Source organism: Ambystoma mexicanum, chromosome 6p, assembly GCF_040938575.1.
Source record: "Ambystoma mexicanum isolate Mex_15411 chromosome 6p, UKY_AmexF1_1, whole genome shotgun sequence".
In the NCBI taxonomy this organism is placed as follows: domain Eukaryota; kingdom Metazoa; phylum Chordata; class Amphibia; order Caudata; family Ambystomatidae; genus Ambystoma; species Ambystoma mexicanum.
Window position 1 is genome coordinate 1493667562 of NC_090935.1, and position 24536 is coordinate 1493692097.

Genomic DNA, 24536 nt, shown 5'->3' on the forward strand with positions numbered 1-24536 from the left:
TAGCCCATTTGGTTTTAAAAGAGGGCTGAGCCCCTTTTGGCAGATCATCTGAAGACTTTGCAAGGAGTACCAAGAAGAACTCAGCATTGGACCCTGTCTGAAGGTACAGTCTGCCTTACATATTCCCCTCGTGAAGGAAGGCCAGGACCTCCAAGAGGGAAGCAAAATCCCTCCCCTAAACATCTCTGAGGGAACAGAGGGAGATGCTGAATCCAGGGGAACCTCCAGCAGCTCCAGAACTGGTACCCAGCCAGCACACAACATGCACTACTGGGCTCTGCAGCAAGCATCCAAGGTGGGAAGTGCCAGAGAGTCTCTGAACCAAACCAAGGACAAGGCAGCTGTCTGCACACCCTCCTCAGATTTGGGCCATCCACCTTAAAGGACAACACAAGCCCAGTGAAGAAGTTAGGAGTGCATCAACAAGCATCTACCGACATCCGCCATGAAAGGATGGTTTTGAGCCAGCCGAGCCCCTTGAGCTGCAACCGACTGCACCGCTGACTGGTGCTACATGGCAGTCACAAACGCCGTCTGAGACGCCTTGAACTGTGCTTCAGAATCACTGACCAGCACTGAGACAATGATTGCTAATCCCGAGCCTCCATGTAGGCCAGCCTGCAACCATCCATCCAGCCTCGCTCAGTGAACTGTCTGCCTCCTGATACCTGCAGCTGTCTCCACATCTTGAACTCTTTTGCAGAAGCTGCAAAGGGCCCTGAAACCAACTCGACCCCGTTGAGCACCAAGAACTCCTACAGCGTAAGGTACATTGTGGTTGTGTCCCCCTAGTCCTTCTCCGAAGGCCACTAGTGACATTTTACGACCAATTTCTCCCTTTGTGTTGAAACCAAGTATCCTTGAACTATTGTGATTCATTACTATGCCAGCTACCCTCCTGTCAGTATCCAGAGTGCATCCCTTTTCCTTCTTTGAAATCTGTCCATCCTCTGCATTCCTTTACAGGGTGGGTTGTATTTCGTAGTGTGCTAGAACTGTCTAGTGTGATAATAATAAAGTTGATATTTTGTATGCAACCTTAACCAGACAGTCCTTTTTTTTTATAATTGGGTAATAATTTTATTTTCGATGTGTTGCAACTAACCAACGATCTACAACCTTTCAGAGATAAGCCTGCCGTTCCGTCCACCTTACCAAAATCGGACACGGAGGCTTATTATTTGCTTGTGTTTCCAATCTGTTTGGATCCCTTCTGTGTACTAGAGGTGTGGGGCTGATTGATGGTTTAGAAACCGCTATTCATCCCTGGGCCAATGGTGCCCTAGAAGTTGATTTACCACAACATTGTTTTGAGGCAATTTTAATGTAATTATGTCACAATGCTACGCTAGGAGATCAACTTCTCTTGAAAGTATTTCAGAGGCGGCAGCAGCTCTGGCTGATTTTACAGGGAATGCCATTTTGTAGATATCTTGAGAGTGTGACACCCTTCAGAAACAGATCAAATATTTTACTCTTGCCACCATGTTAGTTATGCCGCATGGACATGTGTTTTACCCCAAATCGTGTTCTGCAACAGGTAAAGACATCTGACATATTACCAATCACACTGTCTGACCATGGTGTAGTGGCTTTCAATATAGTTTTACCCAATATTCTGACCCCACAAAATAGATTGCCTTTAAAGCGCTTTTCTGAAAGGCACTATATTTCTGATTTTCGCAGTGTTAGAGTCATTGATCAACCCGGTAAGTTATCTACATTTGGCTTGAGGTGGGTGGGGTCTATTTCCTGTACAGTCATTGGACAAAGGATTGTCCTTACACATAGATTTCTGCGCCACTCAAGTGTAGTTTGAATGAAAGTTTCATTTATTGACTGGGTATTAGCTGTCTTTGCCCTATGTGAGACACGTGTTTCGACACAGCATTTGTCTTTTTCAAATCAGGGCCAATTTAGTACTTTACAAACATTACCCACACCCACAGATGTGATGCACAAAGCAATAATGAGCCCATGTCAACATCCATATCAATTTAGGTTAGTTAGAAATGTAACAATTAATTTAATTCAATAAGAATTTCAAAAATAAATGCCAAATAAAACAGGAGGGGTGATGAAGAGGCCGGTGAAGGGAGAGAGATTGTAGAGATAAGGAAAAATATTTTTGTGAGAAAGAAAAAACAAGCACAAAGATAAGTTTGTCATCTTTGACTCCACACTCTCCTTCTCTCTGATGTCTCTAAGAAGTCACACTACCAGCTGCACCTCCTCAGAGATATTCTTCCTTTCCTCTCCTTCTCTTTCTAAATCTTCCTGCCTCTACTCTCCGCCCCTTGCAACTCATCCAGAACAGGACTGCGAAACTTGTCCTTGGCCTCAGGCCCAGGGAACGTATCTCCCCAGGACTGAAATCTCTGCACTGGCTTCCAGTGGCTGCGAGGATTAAGTTCAAAACCCTATGCATTGTCCAAAAGGCCTTCTGCGGCATGTGGCCCCAATACCTTCAACTCTCTCTTCCTAAATATCTTCCTTCCCGAGCTCTCCGCTCATCCGCCGCCAACTCCCCCAGGGTCAGTCGCTTCTCCAAGCAACGAGTTGGTGGTAGATCTCTTTCTTCGGCTGGGGCCTCCCTCTGGAACAGCCTCTTTGCCTCCCTTAAACTTGAGGAGAACCATCTCCGGTTCCGGAAGCACCTCAAAACCTTTCTCTTTGCTTCTGCTTTTTCTCCTCCTCTCCCCTGCTGCCCTCCTGGCTGTAACCTGAACTGCACTGGTTACCTAGACACTTGCACTGCCTGCCGGCAACCACCGCACTTGGGGACTGTTTCTGTATCCCTACAGTCCCCCTACCAGCACTTGACACCTGATGTCTGCACTTACCCCTGCACTTGCCGCTTCTAGCCGTTACTTTTACTTATTGTTATTATCTATTACCTTGTACTGCACTGTCCCTTTCCCCCTTCCCACGCACTTGCGCAATCTGAATGATACCTGGCCTAGTAGGATCATTGTTTATCCTCCTTTTGTTCCCCCTCCCTGCCTCGTTGCGCCTTGAAACTCATGTGGATAGGCACGTTATAAATACCATATCATATCATATCATACAATATTAGGTACTTTTTAACACACATTTTTATTGGTTATGGATAAGTAATTACATTGGTGTGTCGATATTTAAGGTAAGGGTGCAGAGGAGAAAACAACAATCCTGGGCCAAAGGTTGCAATGTGACCTGCAATAAATAAGTACCCTAGTGGAGGATACGACTGTCCCCTTCACATCATTAAGCTGAAAATGGCCAATAATTAAATAACTTACTGGATAATTCCCAATACAAGTCACTAGTGTAGTATATAGAGATGGTACTAGAACTCACATAACAACATATTTTACATGAAACGTGTTTATATAGATCATCAAAATGTTTTTTTTTTCATATTTCAATGTCAAAGCAGATCTAATCAAATATTCAATACAATCCCTAATTGTATTCAATGCCAAAAAGTGTTTGAAGATGACTGAATCCCTTCATCAGGAGCTGAGTTTTTTAAAAAGTATGTTAAATATAAGTTATACAGAAAAAGTTTCAGTATGCCTCAAATTGATAATATCAATTCTATTGATATATAAAGCACTGTGTGTATTTAAATAATTTACCTAGATACACACATCTTGAAGATACTGGGTAGTTCAAAATTATTCTGGTTAACTAAGGAAAAAGACTGAGGTAATTAACAAAAGTAAAATGGGTGTGTCCTCCCAAAAAAAGAATGAGTTTGTATTATATTCTTGATCATGTAGTTGTCAATCCTGAACTATATCAAATTTAAGTGAGACTTAAGATTTAATGGGACCTTTAGTGGTAAAACCCTAAAATCCTAGGATATTCAGATGATGAATGCCTCAAGGACTATTGAGGGCAACTCAATAGTTATTCAACAATTCGGGATTAGGATGCCATCTATTTTTGATTAAAATGGCCGCATTTTATTTATTATTTCATAGTGTATTTAACGTGATGACTTAATGTGATATGAATGCGTAATGGTATCACGACAATAGACATTATATGTAAGATTGGTGTAAGGCATGATGACATCAAGTGACATAGACACGTGATAATGTCATGTAAAATGGCATTGATAAGCATAATAAAACAATGTTAAGAATCGGAATCGGTATACAAACTATAACCACACATTTACTAATGGGAAATGCAGCAATCTACTGAATAACATATGGGTACTATAATCATGTTCAATATTTGTCATAGGAAATGTACTACTGGGATAATCTATTATCCTTACAGGATAACATATATATGTAATAATCATGTTCAACATTTATCATCAGAATTGTGCTAACATGAGTTACTACTAAATCTAAAAGCATCTCAAGCTTATCCATAAAAATAACATATATATTCAGTAAAAGAACTTTGTTAAAGGGACGTTATGGTTCCAAGTAAAACCGAAAAACCCCTGAAATTCGCTAGTTATGGTAAGCTAAGCAACCATAGCTCGTGCTACCACCGTGCACTGCTAACACTAACACCCAGGACATCAAAGATGAGATCACAAATGTCATTGATGACATCACTGATGACATCACATGTCTGGCTACCCCTTTTTTCCTTTACTGACATATCTAGGCCACATGGTTTTCTTCAGTATCAGTCAGGAACTCAAAATTTGAAAAGGTACTATATTTGTAGACTTATCCTTCAAGTATGTTCTTACAGTAATTCCCTTAGGGTCCAGTCACATCATATGAAACATATACATAGGGGAAGACACAAGCTTGAAAGACAGCAATGCTTTCTGTGCATGAAGATAATCAGTAGGGTTATCAGCACGTTCTGATAGTTCTGTTGTTTTTTTATTACTGTACTTTCCCTGTATATGTTCATATTTGTATACATTGTACTCACACTACTTTCCTTAGGGTCGTATCACATCATGTGATACATATACATAGGGGAAGTAGCAGCTATGAAACAGAACAATCATTTCTCTGCATTAAAATAATCAGTTAGGTTATGAACACTTTCTGCTACTACTACTGCTTTTTTCCTTACTTCACTTTCCCTGTATATGCTAATATTTGTATGTGTTGTTGTCTCTTTGTGGTTTGTCTGTAATAATGCAATTATGTAGTAAGTGGGTTTTATTAGCTACTTATTACATGTTTCACAGTATGCAAAACTCTAATAAGAAAGCAGTTATCATTTCACTGTTCAACATGGCAAGATTATGAATATTGCACCTCCATCATGTATGCTGCACACAATGCCTATGTTTCTACATGAGTAGCTTAGTATACTGGATAGAACTTCATAACCGAATGCTATTTATATCAATGCAATGCTTAATGCACTAAGTAGCTCATGATATTTATTCCAATGACCCTTGACACTGTTTTGTCAACATTATAATAACAATCCCTTTTACACACTTTTCATGAAAAGTAAATGCACAGGTGATGTCATCAGTGATGTCATCAATGACATTTGTGATGTCATCTTTTATGTCCTGGGTGTTAGTCTTAGCAGTGCACAGTGGTGGCACGATTATGGTTGCTTAGCTTACCATAACTAGCGAATTTCAGGGGTTTTTCGGTTTTACTTGGAACCATAACATCCCTTTAACAAAGTTTTTTCCTGAATTTCATAGGTGTTTAGTAGCGCAACTTAACCATAATGTCCCTTTAACAAAGTTTTTTTACTGAATTTCACAGGTTTTTAATAGCGCAACTTAACCATAACGTCCCTTTAGCAAAGTTCTTTTTACTTAATATACTTTTTCATAGTGTGAATTTGATAGATGTTTACTACGATTCCCTTACTTTATATACATGTAACATAGAACATACTGAACACCCCGCTAATGATTTTGATGTCCGCGGACAGTCACGGACGACATCAACACTACCCAAACACTCAGGGGGTATCTAAAATTGTTCTATCATACCATATAAACACTGCACAAGTTCAAAAAGCAGCACATTAGCACATTATATATAATATTAAATAAGCAGTGGAACCTACATATTTAACCATCCATTTAAATACCATATGTGATAAAAATGGATTATACCATAACAAAAAAGATATACCTCCAACATAATTACCTCACAGAAACTGCAAAGCTAGAAGAAACAGTACACCTACACAACACTACGAATACAACTTACCAGAAACTAGTAAGTATACTTCAATTTTCTTATATTTTTGTAAACTTTTTGTATGAGGTACACTACAATTTATATATTTTTGTTTTTCACACAGAAATGTGCAGTACTTTGGAGTGGCTTCAGGACAATTTTCCACGTGAGGAAATGTCTGAAGACAGTGATAATAATGGTAGACACTTCTCTATATAAGCAAATTAATAATCATTACTTTATGTGTATTTAACATATAAATATATTTATTTTTAACAGACCATATAAACATTGAAAATATTACACCAAAAGACACATTGGAAAAGACTCTGGTACGCATGGAACAGAAAATAGACATGCTCGAGGAAAATTTCAATGGTTTGAAACAGTTAGTGGAGGACCACATAAAAGAAAAAATTAAGTACCATTGTTCCATCTGTACCTGTGCCCCCTCACCATGTCCCAGTGAACTATCCCCAAACCCTCAACACCAAGACAAACGTTTTGATGAGACTTCCATCCCTTCATCCCCTCCCATCCATCCTCTCCAAACACCTAATTCCGCTCTATTTGTATCAGTTTCTGCTTGCCCCTCTCTTTCATAAATTGTGTAAATGTATAAAATAAAAAAATGTTATGTTTCTTTTAATGAAATTCTGTGTGGCTTATTTTTTTTTTAAAAGCAGTTAAAATTTCCATGGACAGCGCGCCTGTCCGGCCTGTCTGTAAGTAACACAATGGGGGTGCCCCAGGACACTATACCTCTCCGTACCATTCGCAACCAAGATGGAACTGTTCTTACAACACACCAGGTGTCAGGGATGTCCGTAAAAGAACAAAATGGCGTTGTCCAAAGGACACTATACCTGTCCGTACCGTTCGCAACCAAGGGGGAACTGTTCGTAGAACACGCGCGGTGTCTGGGATGTCCGTAGTCAAACAAAATAGAGGTGTCCTAAGAACACTATACCTGGCCGTACAGTCTGCAGAACATCTACGCACATGCGCACCACACCTGTAAATCCTGCGAAGATTGCACCTGTCCGTAACTGTCAGTCTAACTTGTGTCGCACTTTTAATTAGTTTCAGGACCCGAACACTGTCTGTAGAACACCCGCAAGCATGGGCATGACCGTTTCTGTGCATTTGGTGTCCTACGGACACCCGTTCCCTTCGCGGCCATGTTCCTGATGTCATCATGTGACCGCACCCACGCTGAGCGAGTGTCCTAATTTGCGGACTTTGTCCAGTTCCCCAACATTTTAAAATAACTTATTCAGACAATCCAAATTATTTTACAGTGAAAATTCACCATTTCACATTTTACAGACAATGCCCCTGGCTTTCCACATACTTTTGTAACTTTTTGAACGCTTTTAAGTGTTCGATATGGTCAGGAGGCGCACCCCTCCACCCCTATAAAAGGCACACCCCAGAGCTGATCTTCATTGTACTTCTGGCTATTGCAGATTGACTTTTGCTGCCTTTGCTGCTGTTTGTGATATTATCTCATTAACCCTAATGGCATCCATGGCTGCTGTTGCTTCATCTGCCTCAGCACCACCCCCAAACCCTCCACCACCACCACCACCTCCCCAAGGGCCTGCAGAGGGGAACACGCATGAGGATGTAGAGAACAAGGATGAAGAGGATGAAGAGAATGAGGTCGAGGAATTCCCTACTACCAGCACTCGCCGGGATTCTTGGGTGTGGTGCTTGTTTACCGTTTATGGTAACGTACCAAAAGCACGTGCGAACAAGGTCACCTGTAACCAGTGAAAATTGGTGCTGAGTCGTGGGAGACATGGTTCGTACAGCTTTGGTATGACATCCATGAACGACATCTAACTTCGTTCCACAGTGAGGACATTCGTAAGGTTGTACCTTGTAATAAACGTAGTAGGTTGAGTTCCTCTACAGCATCCTCCGTTTCTGCTCCTCTCACCACAAGAGACACTCCTGTGGGAGAGCGCATCCCTCCAGCTGCTTCACAGGCCATTCGCGATGCTGTTGACCCTTACCTTTCGAGGTATACAATATTGTGTATTTACTGCGACGCAGTACTCTGCAGGGGGGAGAGTCTTCGAAGTGCTTTCAAGACTACAGTCACGGACCACCAGAAGACCTGCTACCTACCTAAACAAGGCCCACCCTACATCTTCCTCTCTCTACCTGACCTTTCTTATCCCCGTGGTTGGTGTCCCTTCCTTACCCTCCTTTCCCCTCCTCTACTAGTGTGTCATGTGTAAAAAAGCAAAAAAGATATAAAACAACAAAAATCCCCAAAAAAAGGCTCTTTTCAGAGCCGCCTTTCACAGGTTAAAAATAGAAGTGTCAAATAAACAGTGCAGGGCCCCGCATATATTTTGACAGTCCTAGGACAGATAAAATTTTGGGGTGCTACCCTAGCAAAACCAATGCACGTTTCTCTGGAAGGAAGTGGTGGCTCTGAAAAGAGCCTTTTGGTGGTGTTTTTGTGTGTTTGAAAAACCTGGAATCGTCAACATCTACTGCAAAATAGATGACTATAATTCCAAAAAAGGTCACAATGAATTTTATACATTTCTCAGAAAAATCTGATTGCCAGCATATGTAAAATGGACTCCATCTCTGCGAAAAATGTATGTGCTATGATACATAATATTTTCATTGTGAAAAGAGGACATGCCAACATCTCTTAGAAAGGCACAAACAGCCTTATTGACATTGTGCCTCGCTTTCTCCATTTGTGGACCAAATGAAGAAGAATGCAGCCATTTGCGCAATACAAGAAAAAATTACTTGGGAATTCGGAAACGTGTCCATGACCTTCTCAAGTCCTCCTTTCATTGCAAATTGCAAAGAAATTCCAGACACATGTCCTAAACTGTTCCCTCCGCAATGAATTATAATTATGTCTGGTTGATGCTATGTCTCTAAAGTAGCACAGAGAGGTACCAGGTCCAGCCACTTCATTCAACGCACTCCATGCCAGTGCATTTCCACATGAGGGAATCCAAGAAATGCAGCTACTTCACAACATTCTGCATGCACCTCCAACCAATGTATCCATGAGTCTCCCAAAATCCAGATACTCTGTTTTCAAAAACACACAGCCATAGCTATCTGTTCTTCTCTAAGGAAAAAGACGTTCTCACAAAATCTCTCCTTACACAACACACCCACTAAACTTTACTGACCAATCGCTAGCACCGCTCATTCTCATTTGCATGCCTCTCCACCCCAGAATCCCTGTATGTAATACGTGCTGTCCGCAGACTACCGCCATGTCCGTGAACATATCGAAGATCTGAGCGTGGTGAATGTACATTTAAATAGTGTGCCCAATTTCCCCTTTGAAGTGGGCTCTGAAAAGAGCTGTTTTTTTGTTTTTTTTGCAGATGCCTTACAGACACCTTTTATTTTGTATTTTTGTTTTTTTTTTTCTTCTTTACAACTAAAATCTTCACATAACCTTCTACAAAGCAACTCTTACATTCCAAAACAGCATGGCATTTCCAGAAAAAGATACAGAAACACCATCTTCTTCAAAATAAACAGCATTACTAGAATCAATATTCTCATTGGTACAGAAAAACATACCAGCTCTAAGCATGAAAGCATGCACGCCTCGATTGATTGCACACCTAGCAATGTTTTGCTGAGGACAAAAACAGAACTATAGTACCATACTGCCCTAGGTAGTAATCCAGAAAAAATTACTTTCACATTTGGAAGGATGTTCATTATTCCTTGAACCAACTGTTCCAAATCTGCCAACAAAGTAGGGGCACTCACGTAGCCCAAATGGAAAGCACCATAGTGCAAAACTACCAGATGAGGACTGTTCATCCTACGCCTATCTTCACAAACTTGGAGAATTGCCTCTTCATTGCAATCAGGCACAGAACTCCACAACACCTCCACTCCTTTAACATCGAAATTCTTTGCCACATGCCTGCATTGAGAATACTGCTGTAAACCATGAACAAACATATCTCCGAGCACCAACACCATGACTTTCTCCACCTCTGCCATCTTCACTACACACACTCTCTTTCTACACAAATCCACAACGTCAACATCTGATTGGCTGATTCCTACAGTCCCCTTTCCATACTGGATTTGCTGAAAACCCCAGATGTAGCACGCTCTATCTGCGGAGAGCCGCGGTGTCCGCGCAGCACCTAACTCTTAGCCAGCCCTTCTACCCTTTCCACATCACTCTCGGTGCCATTCCCTCATTGGATACAGCTAAGCAGTCACACAACATCCACCAATCACATCCAAGACCTCTACATCTAACTCCATCATCAGAGTTCCGCACTTCAAATGTACTGTTGATCACTATGGGTACAAGTCTCATATCACTGGAAAGCACCTACTACAAAAACTACTGTAAAAGTCTCGAAGATTTCTACTTACACCTCCATGCATATCCACATGCATGATTACGAACTACAGGTATGCATATTTTAATCAGAGTACATGTACAACTCTTATGAATCCATATAAACAGAGTAATGCCACTAAACCTGCATAGCCTATACATACATGCCAAAGCTCCGATTTAAGTGCGGAACTCACGATTTTTCATATAAAAATCGCACTATTTTTTACTGTCTCCCGCATAACCTATACGTACATGCCAACCCTCCCGATTTAGGCGCGACACTCCTGATTTTTCATTGACAAATCAGACCATTTTTTTACTGTCTCCCGCCTAAATTAATGCTAATCCCAATACAATCCTATGAGAAAAATAAATGTTCCGGATTGCTGTGCTGAAATCTCCATCTCTGGGGCTCCCAATTGTTGGCATGTCTACCTATACAATGAACTTATTGAAATGTTTCCCATCTACTATAATCAACTATCACTTCCAAACATGTCTGCTATCTACAACACAGCTTTAAAAAACCAAGTGAATTTCATGCACTTAAAATTTTACTCATTTGCAAAGCATGTTCAACTAACATATTGTAAATTAAATATAAATGCTGCACATAGTCAAATGAAACGCATGCATACACTATGTTCAGATATATCACACAAGAATACTACCACAAAAGCATCAAAATCAACGTCTGCATTAACATCAGTGCTATAAACACACAAAATTACTAACTTCTTTCTTTTACAATTGCAGTGAAGACCACCCTCCTGAAAATCAGCAGCATCTAAACTACAAACAAAATATCTGAAGAAACCTGCTCATTCCACAAAAAATAGTAAGTACAATACTACCTTAATATTCTTACTTTTCCTCAAAGACACTGTGTGGTTCATTCATGTAATTTGCGCACCAAAAAAAACTGCGATTTCTGAACCATTCTGCCCACAAATCCTCATTTGTTAAACAGGAATTTGCAGGCAGAATGGCGCACAAATCCCTGTTTTTTGGCGCACAAATGACATAACTCAGCCCCTAGAATGTTAGTATTGCAGAACAAAGAACTGTTTTAATCCTACACCATTAGATTTAGTATTAGTGCTTCTCCTCACCACTAGCTAACTTTCTACTGTCATCTGAACCCCAGTATAGTAACACACAAATACAAGAATAGCCTTCCCAACTCATTGTAACTGCCCAATGCACAATCACACACCACCACATACATCTTTCCCATCATGCTCACACACTCATGCACACAGCACACATACATTGCACAACGGCCCAACCCATACCTTCTTCTTTTTTTCAACAGACCCAAAGAATGCCTACCAAAAAGCAAGTCCGTAGAAAGCAACGCAGAAATAGAGCAAATGAAAATAAAAGTGTCCAAAATAAGCTTCCATCTCTACCAGAGTTTGTACAAAACGTTCAAACAAAAGAGCTAATGCAGTCATTTAGCAAAACAAAACAAGCTTCTAGTAAAGAAACTTTGCCTCCTCTATCAAAATGTAAAACGAAACAAAAAATGCTTAACAAGAATTCGACTACCACTACTGCTAAAACTGCTTCTATAAATCTTGATATACTAGCAAGCAACCATACCAAAAAAAGTATTTTAGCAAAAATGTTCCGCCACAGAGTCCTTCAGAATCTTATCAAAACAGGAGAGAAATCATGCACAACCCTTAAAACCTACCGTAGAAAATTAATCCTAGGAGTTCTCTTAGACAGTGCAATCCTTCTCAAAAGGAAGTTATTTATTTTAGTTTTAAACAGGATGAAACCACTAACAAAACTAAATACTAAACTACAAAAAAACTTCTCAATAAATGGAATGTCAACAAAAATAACTTCTTAAATATCTGCAGAGGTGAATGGAGTCACACCACGACCACAGAACCATATCTTAATGAAGAAGCATACCAACAAAACCAAACAAACACAATTGCCATCCATAGCAGTGGACGAGGTTATGAAAAAATTAGTAATACCATAATGGAACAAGAAATACTGCTTACAAAAATATCCCCTCAAAACTCAGAATTACCTCTCCATTCGACTGAACCAGAACATCTAGTATACAAATGGCCATGCACGTCAATGTGTAACATTCCCAAAAAATCTTTCAAATCTTTACGCCATTTCCTCAATCAGTATGTGAAAGGTAAAGACAAAATCAAAATAAAAGTGCTGCAAAATATGGATACCTGTCCAGTGCGCAAATACACAGGACTACAAGGACATTCATTAGCCTGCATTTCAGGACCTATTTGCAAAAGCACCTTCCATGACATCAAAACGATATCAACACACCATTAAACTATAAGAAATCTAGTCTATAAACTGTACTATGCTAAAAGTCCTGCTGCAGAACTAGCCATTTTAAATAACACTCTTCTACATGGTAATGGTACACCCAAAGACCTAAAAGAAGAAATCGACCATATCCAGAGAAAATATTTTGGAAGTGAAAGCCACTACAAATGCAATAGCTTTACAACAGACTAGCAACAATTCTGCACATGGCAACCTTCTACTACACACATACAAAAAAGAAATACTAAAATTTAAAAGTACATCCACTGAAGTACCAAACCATGTGTGTGTGTGTTGCCGCAGAACTTTTTACAAAAGTAACACAAAAACTATAGACGTAACAATCAAAATAGAAGACAATGAAGATTCCAAATGGTTTGAATTAGCTGTCTACCTTGTAGCAGAAAATAAATATGAAATAACTGACCCCTTAATACTTTGCAGTTACTGCACTACTAAACTTGACAACAACCAAAATGCTTCACGTGCCATCACAAATAACTTGGAATTATTCCTACTACCAAAACCTCTCCAACAACTTAATTTATATGAGAGCATCATAATTCAAACAGTGCACCCATTTCAAGCAATAATACTCCTTCAACCAAAAACAGCAAAATTACCTCCCTCTGAATTAGTGAAAGGCATTTGTGGCAAAGTAGTTTATTTACCATTAGATCTGAAAGAAAATGTGCACACTCTAGGAGTGCAAAGTCCAATAGAGCAATCTTTAATTGTCTCAGTAAATGGTGTACCAACAAAAGACAAAATAAATTGGCAACAACTCGTGTATTTAAATAAAGTTAGACAAGCCTTGCAATATCTAAAATACAATAATGAATACTACAAAGAAATAAATATTGAAGAAAACTTAAGGGAAACAACTGAAATAATTCAAGAGTCACCAGAAACTGGTCAATTTGAACTTCTAGATCCTGCTACAGTATCCAAAATGTTAGACCATTATACAATTCATCCATTACACTCTAATTACACCATAAATGATGCACTAGAAACGTACCAAATGCGACAAACCAAGGGATCACCAATGAACATATGGGTAAAAAGTATAGAAGCATGTGCTTTTCCTCTACTATTTCCAACTGGCAAAGGAGATATGATGATAAACCCACTCAGATAACAGCATCAGAATACCGCTCATTACGAATGTATTCTGAAGATCCCAGATTTAGACAAAAGGTGGAATACATATTCCACCTACTCTTTGAAAGTGAACTAGCAACTCTATGTTACGGCGTTGCATACATATTGAAATCAGGAACCCACTTTCAAAATATGTCAGCTACGCAATTAATACAAAAAGTGTGAGAAAAAGATGAGGTTTTACAATCAAGCATTCCAAATCTGTTTGCAAGGGGGCGTGGCTTGGAGCCGATGGAGGGCAGAAGCTGATCTGCCGGGCTCCGGCCGAGACGCCGCTTCCTGATCCTTTTTCTCCGGTACAAGAGTGGTTGCAGCCAGCGGAAAAGCACGCATCGGCGGGGGAAGTGCTCCCCATTAGGAATTACTCGATTGTTGGTATTTTCGGAGCCCCCGTGAGGAAGAGCGAGCTCCGGATCCCACCCCCCCCTCCGCCGAGCATTGATCCAAGATGGCGCCTCGCACAGCTTCACGCAGCCCCTGAACCAGCGTCCCCTGACGGAGCGCTTTGGGGATCGGCAACAAGGCCGGGGGGGGGCGACCCCTGTCTGAGACTGGTTCGGAATCGACACAGGCCCCCAGGCCCCTGACTCCGCTACCCCTGGGCTGGCCCAATTTACGCAACGCGGACTACAACTAGAATCACGCGGAGGGCATCACATAAAGAGAAACTCGCCACCTCTGAGAAGCAGCACCCCGCTCCCCGGCCATCACCCGAACGACCTGATTCCAGCCGAAGCACTCGGGGGCCCTGAAACTCAAGATGCGTGAGCCAACATAATACCCTTTGGTGGGCCCCTGACCACCACCGCACCCTTGGGCCGCCCCACTTGGCTCGGCGATCTACATCCTGCGGCTTCAAGATGGCCACCAAGAACAAGAGCAGGGCCGCCACCATGGACTCCTTTGTCTCGACCAAGGCGAAGACTTCCACCCAGTCCAGACCTAGCCTCTCCGAAATCACTCATCCGAACGAAGGGGAGGTCAACGACAATCGTTCTCAGATATTGGATGCCATTGCCTCACTGAGAACCCACATCGACTCCAAGATTGATGAGTTCAAAATAGATATACAACTCATCCGCCAGGATGCCCGCAACTTGACGGAGAGGGTAACGACCATCGAGAATTCCACGACGGAGCTGTCCGGGGCCACCACAACCTTGAAGTCCGAAGTCTCCGATCTAAAGAGGAGGGTCGCCTTCCTGGAGGAAAGGGCAGAGGAAGCCGAAGGACGGGCCAGACGGGGGAACATCAGGATCCTGGGTATCCCGGAGGGAACAGAGGGCCTAAACACCACATCCTATGTCGAAACCCTTCTGCTACAAGAGATCGGGGCCGGAAAACTAACCCAAGGCTTTGCGGTCGAAAGGGCACATAGATCCCTCCAGAGACGTCCTCCCCCCGGCTCGCGTCCACGGCCAATAATAGCCAAAATATTGAATTTTCAAGACAGAGAAACCATCCTACGGCACTCTAGGGAAGCAGGTCCCATTGAAAGGGGGGACTCAAAAATTACTATTTACCCCGACTACACCCAGAAAGTGCAGAGGGAAAGGAACTCATTCGCCCCGATCAAGGCGAAGCTTCGCCAACTGGACATTAAATACAGGCTGCTGTACCCCGCGCGCCTGAGAGTTGTTTATAATGGGCGAGCGATATTTCTCGAAAACCCGGAGGCGGCCAATATGTGGCTAGAAGATAATAACCTAGCCGATGGCAAGGATCCTCCTCGGAACGACGATTAAATCCCGAGTCTCCTCGCACCACCAGTAACCGGACCCCAGCAGGTAATCCAAACAACAGTTTAACTTACGGAAGCGGCCCTCGCACGGCCCTGCCGCCTCGCACCAACCCTACCCCCAGCAGAAAATCCAATTGGCCAGTTCACCGCCCGACCCAGCTCACGCCCGATACCCGGATGGGTTCAGACGGCGCGAGAGCGCCTGAGCACCGCGACAGTGTTGTAGTCGCTGGGCGCACCAGTTTGTGTTATGTTATTAGTTTAGTTGGCTTTGCAGTCTACGAATCATCAATGTTGGTAAAGTACAAGATGGCGGCAGGTTACGACACAAAACTTCATGAACCAGGGGCCCCCCGCCCGCAGAACGCCACCTGTGGTTCGTTGTGCCACCGGGCCAGCGGGCCAGAACTCCAAGACGAATTCAGAACACCGATCCGATGGCGTCGCAACTTGTTGTGATGACATGGAATGTGAGGGGAATGGCTTCATACCTCAGAAGGAACCGCGTGCAGTCCTACCTCAGGAGGAAGAAGGTCTCGATTGCGCTATTACAAGAGACCCACCTTACAGCGGACTCCATGTCTAAGTTAACAGATCGATGGGATGGGACCACGAGGGGGTCTCCTTACTCCAAATATGCGAGAGGCGTACTGATATGGGTGAACCCGAATGTGCCTTTCCAGCTAGAAGGCTGGGATTCTGACAAGGAAGGGAGATATACATCAATGTGGGGCACCATAGAACAAACCCCAGTGTGCTTCATTAACACATACTTTCCGCAGCATGGAATCCCGTCATACTTAAGCACGTTGAGTGCTAGACTGGCACAACACCGAGGCAGGACCTTCGTGTGGGGGGGAGACTTCAACTGCGTCATGGACTTAAGCAAGGACAGATCGCGCCCTCCTCCTCAGCCAAGCAGTCCCGCATCCACCTCCTTGACGGAAACACTCGACCAGCTCAACCTGGTAGACATCTGGAGAGTGCAACATCCAGAGGCCAGAATTTACTCACACTACTCAGCTCCACATGGCGTCCACACAAGGATCGACTACTTGTTTGTTGATAAGGAACAATCTCCACTGGCCACATCCACTGAATATTTGGGGAGATCGATCTCCGACCACTCCCCGCTCGTCATGCATTGGCAGCTGCGTGGACCCAAACCTCCAATTCCCATGTGGAGGATGCCTACAGCAGCGTTGGATGATCCAGAGTTCAGAGAGGACCTTGCTGAGAAGCTAGAGGAATATGTCGAAATCAATAAGGGATCGGTGGCTACCTGGTCCACACTGTGGGAGGCCATGAAGGTGGTTACCAGGGGAGAAATCATTTCAAGAGCGGGCGGAACCCGCAGGCAACTACAGTCCTCTCTTGAGGCCCAGGAATTAGAGATCGCAAGACTAGAGTCCGCCCCTGACATTTCCCCAGAGTCCGAGAAGATCCTTAAAACAGCCCGTATAAAATGTCAGGAATCATGGGTCAGACTGGAGAAATTTGACTTCGCAACACATACCGCCAGATCCCACAGCGAGTCTGACAAACCCGGCAGATTGCTTGCCTGGCTCTGCAAGCGGGAACACCCCAAACACCTGCCAACGGAGATAAAGGACGAAAAAGGAGTAACACACAAGACGCAGATGGAGATTAACGAGACTTTTGCTAAGTTCTACTCCAAATTGTATGCCCACGAGTCCCAGGTGCCCGCCGCAGAATTAATCGAAACATTGGAGGAGATAGGCCTCCCTCAAATCTCCAGGGAGCAGAGGGAGGAACTGGACTCGGAAATCACTTCCGAAGATGTGACAGCGGCCATCAGATCGCTCGCTAATGGCAAAGCCCCCGGCAGTGATGGTCTCCCGCCCGAATTCTACAAGACCTACGAACCCATTCTCACCCCCATCCTGCATGAAGTTTATCAAGAAGCCTACACAAACGGCATCCTGCCCAACACCATGAAAGAGACCATAATTATTCCAATGCTCAAGCCGCACAAGTCACCCACCGATTGCGATTCTTATCGACCTTTGGCCATGCTGAATTACGACAGCAAGATCCTCACTTCTATATTAGCCAACAGACTCGCCAGAGTGGTAGGATCCATAATTCACGAAGATCAAAATGGATTCGTCCCAGGACACAACACCACGGCCAACCTCAGGAGACTACAACACATCATGGCCGAAACCCACGATCGAGAGGAGGACCTGGCGATACTGTCACTTGATGCCATCAAGGCCTTCGACTCTATCTATTGGGAGTGGCTTGTGGAGGTTTTGAGGGGCTTCGGCTTCGGTGCGGGCTTCATCAGATGGATCCAGGTACTTTATAATTCGCCAATGGCAAGGGTTAAAACAGGCAGAATTGTCTCGGGATCCTGGGCAATACAAAGAGGCACGAGACAGGGGTGCCCACTCTCGCCCATGCTGTATATATTGGGCCTAGAACCAATAGCCATATACTTTCGCCAACAGATTTTTGATGCAGGCATTAAGGTGGGCAACGTTTACAACATAATTTCATTATACGCGGATGATATACTTCTCTACTTGAGGAACCCTGAGCTCAACGTACCCACAACGCTAGAAGTTCTCGACAATTATGCAAAGTACTCAGGGATACGATTCAGCAGACACAAATCAACTGCATTCCCCCTAGCTAGCCTGAGGGGCACTGCAGTAGACAACCTCCCGCCTATCGGAATACAGTGGCAACCTGACAAGTTCCGGTACCTGGGAATCAATGTGGGTCACACCCCCCTACTCACACACGAACATAACACTATAGCAGCAGTCACCGGCCTTCGGCGTTCAATCAAATTTTGGTCCAAACTACCATTGTCAATGGTGGGTAGAGCGGCGATTGCCAAAATGATAATCCTTCCTCGATTCCTGTACTTCTTTGCCAATATTTGCCACTACGTTCGCCCGCCTTTCTTCAAGACACTAGAGGCCATCATCAAGGACTTCTTGTGGGGTCCGCGCAGACACAAGCTCACACTGGCCACGCTGTCTCTCCCACATAAGGAAGGCGGAATAAAACTCCCAGACCTTCACCTTTACTACTTGGCGGCCCAGCTCAGTCACATTACGAAGTGGCTGTCTGATGACACATCGGCCGAGCTGGAGCTACTCGGGCAGTCTTCCACAAGCTTAATCCCCAAAGAAATTCTATGGTTTCCCCCTCGGCTACCTCCCGGAGCTCTGCTGATTGTCAAGCTGGGCAGGCAGATATGGGCCAGGGCCTGTCACATAAGGCAAGTGAAACATCCGTACTCACCGGATAACCCCATGTTGGTGGATGTGTGCAAGTCGGAGGCGGAACTTTCCACTCCCAGGAGATGGGAAGAAGCAGGCATATATACATGGGGAGACATGTTCACTGATGGGGAATTCAGGGACTTCGAGTCGTTACAGAACATTGAAGGACTATCCAAGGGCCAGTTCCTCTGGTACCACAGGATCAAACAGATCGCTAAGAAGCAGTGGAACAGCTGGCCGGAGGAGCCCACCCCAGACCCACTGCTACAGGAAATGCACGACCTCTCAGATGGATGGAGACCTGTTTCCAGACTTTACAACAGACTCATAGACAAGCCTAACCACAAAGGTCAGGCACTGAAGGCGAAATGGGAGGCAGATCTTGAATCACCACTTACTGACAAGGAATGGGAGAGAGCACTGATCTACCCCAAGAAAGTGTCCCGGAATTCCAGATTCGGACAAATACAGCTGAATGTCCTTTACCGGACATACATGACTCCCCACAGGATTGCCTCATTCAACCCGAAAATACCCCCGACGTGCCCATGGTGCGGAAATGACAAGGCAGACATGATCCACATGTTCTGGTCCTGCATCAAAGTGAAATCACTCTGGTTCAAAGCCAAACAATCCTGCGCAGAAGCTGGCATGGTAAGATACGACTGGACGCCCGGAGAGTGCCTACTAGGTATATATCCTAGACCGGGCAAATTTAATCATTTGGTGAAACTAATGGATATCTCATGCATTTTGGTCAAGAGAACAATAGCGATGGCCTGGAAGACTCCAGCGGGCCCCAGCCATGCCCGGTGGCTGAGCGAACTGGCGAGATGGACGATTGCTGAAACCAGGGCCTGGCAAAACGGGATCAGAACCAGCGGAGAAGCCACAAGTGGAACCCTGGACTCCTGGAAAGCCCTCCTGAGTGACATGCGCTTCAAGGCAGACTATAAGCCTCCCTGAGGGACTGTAGCGTCCTACACACCCGATTTTTCATACTGATACAGAGAAGGAATTACCCGAATCTGTTCCCCTCGCTTCCTGTAACATCGGAACTATAATTTTTACTTGCCACCAAACATCTCATAATTAACGCTACATGTAGACTGCTGTTGTTTTGGTTGTTCTCACGTTACTTTTTTTTGTTGTATCGTTTCTTTATTACCACACTTGTAAGTTTGTAATGTTTCTCACTTTTTTGAAAAAACCAATAAAATACTTTACAAATCTGTTTGCAAACATCCGTGTTACAAAAGAGTACTGGTTCCAACGTCACAAAGATATGTGTTGTATGATAAGAAACCTTGGCCCACCCACTTGGTTTGTTACATTAAGTTGTGCAGAATATGCATGGGAAGATTTACATGATTTCCTACGCATATCAAACAAAAACAAAACAAACATAGATATGCTAACACCTGGAGAACTTTGCTCTCTAGATCCTGCTAATGTTTCAAGATATTTCCACCATCGTTTCATTGCTATGCAACACTTTATTGGTAATAAAACTGTTCCTCCCCTCGGAGAAGTGCAACTTCTTTTGGAGAAAAGAATACCAAGCCAGAGGAGCACCACATATCCACATGCTTTTATGGATTAAAGATGCTCCTAAATTTGGTCAGGACAGTGATGCCACTGTTTTGCAGTTCATCCAAAAATATGTCACTTGTGAAATCCCTTCACAAACGAGACATAGTGACCTTCATGCACACATTGTACAATTTCAAAGACACAAATGTGGCAAATATTGTCGTCGCAATTACAAAAACAAAAGGAAATAATACACCAAATGCTGCTTTGGTTTCCCTAGACCAGTTACAGAAACAGGTGAAGTGAACAACTTCATGTCTTCACTTAGACATAGTGTTAAAGGTAAATCACCTAAGAACACGTATTACATAAAAAGAACAGAAGAACCAAAATATATCAATGATTACAATGCAATCATTGCCCTCTTGTAGAATGCAAACATAGATGTGCAGTACATTGCAGACAATTCCACTGCAGTTCCACGATATGTTACAGCCTACTTAACAAAAGCAGAAAACAGAGCTTCAAGACCTCTGGAATGACCTATCATCAGACAAAACACTATCTCAGAAATTGTACAGCTTAGGCATAAAAATGCTCTCTCATAGAGAATGTGGCTCCTATGAAGCTGCAGATCGTTTAACCGGTACTGCTTTGTATGGAAAATCTGAAAATATAGTATGGCTAAGTCTTGGTCCTGCTAAATCTAGAAAAAGAGTTCTCAAATCAAATGAGGACATAGAAACAATAGCCAAAAATGATCCCAACAGCCAAGACATTTTGAAAAACAATTTACTAGACACATACTACCCAAACAGGAGTACCACTTTGGAAACCATGTGTCTATACCACATAGCCCAAAACTTTGTATGCAAAAATAATATAAATCCGGATGAACAAAAAGGTAGATATAGAGTGACAGTTTGTGAAGGCAGCTTAGTGAAATTTACCAAACGAAGCTTAATTAATCATATCAAATTGTCATTAAAAACTCCTCAACAGAAATAACTATATTACATGTCCCTGCTACAACTTTTTAAACCATGGAGAAAAGAAGAAGAAATACTAGATAACTATGACTCCTATGAAGACGCTTTCAAAGCAAATGAAAGCACTATCACCGATGTAAACTTTACGCAGTACAAAACAATGTTGCACAATGAACAGCAATACGAAGAAGAACTCCAGGCCCAACTAGATAAGGACACTCCCAACAGTAGTCAACCTTCTGTAACAGGAAGCCAAGAACCACTGGGACAGCCACTAATAGCAAATGAGGCATAATTAGCTATGACAGAAATAAAAAACACCATGGGCCTCATTACGAGTCGCCTGGTAAAAAACGGGGTCATTACCGGCATGCCGGTAAGAGAGGGTCCGTGCTCATATGAACCAGCTAATCGCGGTTGATTACAAGTGCGCGAGCACGAGTGAACCCCCATGCCGGTAATGACCATACCGGCATGCCGCTAAAGGCCCTCGCACCCCCGATAGCGGCATCACAGAACCCACCGATATCATCACTGCCTTGGAGGAACCCCTAAATACCGACCTGATAATACCACCATGCTAATAACGGGTTCGTAAAACCAGATCCGGAAATAACGTCACCGCGCAGGAACAGGAAATTGGCCGGCAGCCATCTTTAAAAACACAATCCATTGCCATCCTCCCTAACCACCAGTCCATTCGTGTTGTGCTGTGTTGGAAAACCATGAGGATGTCCAAAGCCGCCCGGAAGTCGACCCCCCGGCAGCGGAAACAGCGTTTTTCAGACACAGAGCTAAATATGCTGGTGGACACTCTGGCTGCACATGCAGACATAATGAAAGCCAATGATATGAAGCGTGATGCCCAGATGAGGAAAAAGGAAATCTGGCAGGAGGTTGCCCGGAAGGTGTCGGCGTGGGGACCACCCCACGTACTGTGCGTGACTGCCACAAGAGGTGGGATGACCTCCGCTTGAGGGTGAGAAACATCCTGTCAAGCAAAAGGAGGGCGACCATGGTGACAGGCGGTGGTCCCCACTCACCTGCAAAGCTGATGGCCTGGGAGGAGAATGCCAGCGCATTTATCGATCCCAAGTCAATTGAGGGATTTAGAGAGATGGGTGCCGCATCATCCGCAGAAGGAGGTGAGTGACCCTGCACATCCTTGAAGGGGAAACAATGACATAGCACAAGTGACGTGGAAGTGAGACTAGGCAAGGTAATGCATGTGCCTACACCCACATCAACATATCCAAGTCAAGATTGCGGCCCAAACCCTGCCACACAGAAATGTATGCTGAGTGCCAATCACATAACCAACACACGGGCAACATACCAGGACCGTGCCCATGTAACCCAACACACAAACCCCATATCAACGGCATGCCACCTGCCATGCATTGATTGCCAAAATGCCCCCTCCGAATACCAAGTGCCACACACGTGTAAGACATGGATGCATGAATGGATGAATGTTGAACAGCACAATTGTAAGTTGCTGGCATGTGACACCATCACTGATAACCTGCATCTCTTCTAACCCCCAGGCACTGATGAGGAAGATGCCAGTCAGGAGAGGAGCGCAAGGGCATCCACATCACGCCATATGACAAAGGCCACCGCCACCACCACCCCCCAGCCAGACAAACAGGCCAGACCCAAAGGCAGTGTGCCTGACCGGGTTGAAAGCCTGCCAACAACACCTGCTGCCAGTGTGGCCGACACACATCAGGACCAGCAGCACACACCCACAACAGTCGGAGGGGAATCCCTTCCTGCGCCACCAACCACCGAGGATGTTGTGGATGCCAATGTGGACCCCGAGGGTGTCACAGTTGTGACTCCTACACCCACCCCAAGCCCCCTGCCCACCCTCCCACCCCATATGGAGGCCTACAGCAGTGATGATCCCTGCCTCCATGACTCCGACCTCAGGGATTCGGATGTGTGCCCCTTTGTAGAGGACAGCACCCAGGATGTACGCCCCGTGCATGCACCTCCCACCACTCCAGCTCCCACCACTCCAGCTCCCACCAACACCCTGGAGTCACGCCTGTCAAGGGTGGAGGCACGACAGGAGGCAATGCTGGATCTCATGCGGCAATACATTGCCGATGGGGAGGACACTAAGAGGGCCATTGCAACAGCCATTGCGGGGACCACAGCGGCCATTGGGTAGACCACAGCAGCCATAGTAATGAACACAGCTGCCGTGAATGCATCAGCTGTGCTTATGCGGGACTGCCTGGGGGCAGTAACCGAAGTCCTAACTTCCATCCTGCTCCATATGCAGCGGCCATGCCTTGGAGCAGGCGTGGAACCTGCCTCGGACACATCCACTGCCACAAAACCTGCATCCTCAGTCCCCGCAAGCCCTGTGCGGATGACCCGGAGGAGTTCACGGCACTCGGAGATGCCACCCCCGGATAACAAAAAGTCCAGGAAGTAGAGTGCCCAGACAATGGGAGTGGGACACAGTGTGTGAAGGGAACCGTTTCATGGAGTACATGTGGGGACTTTTGGCGTTTGTAGGGTGGGTTAGGGAGTTCACTGGGGGGTTTTGGGGTTTGTAGGGTGGGTTAGGGAGTTCACTGGGGGCTTTTGGGGGTTTGTAGGGTGGGTTAGGGAGTTCACTGGGGGTTTTGGGGGGGAGTGTGCACATTTTTCCCTGTTTTAAAAAATACACCCGTTGTGTGCCAAAAAATTCGATGGCTGGACATTGTTCATTTTGTGCATATCCATTTAATGTGTGATGGTGTTCAGTGGCCAACTCCCAACAATCCCAGTGGTCATGTCCACATGGAGCCAGTGTGTCCTGACACATGTCTATCATAGTCCCTGTGGTTCAGAAGTATTCGTGAATCAGTGATTGGCGTACAGCATGGCCATTCCGTGCATCACGTACTGGCAGGGGGGCTACTTCACCTCCGTCTCCATCCTCATCATCCTCACTCAGGGGCATGCATGTCAATGTCAGGTGGCAGTGGTACATTTCTCCGGACGCACATGTTGTGCAGCATGACACAGGCCATG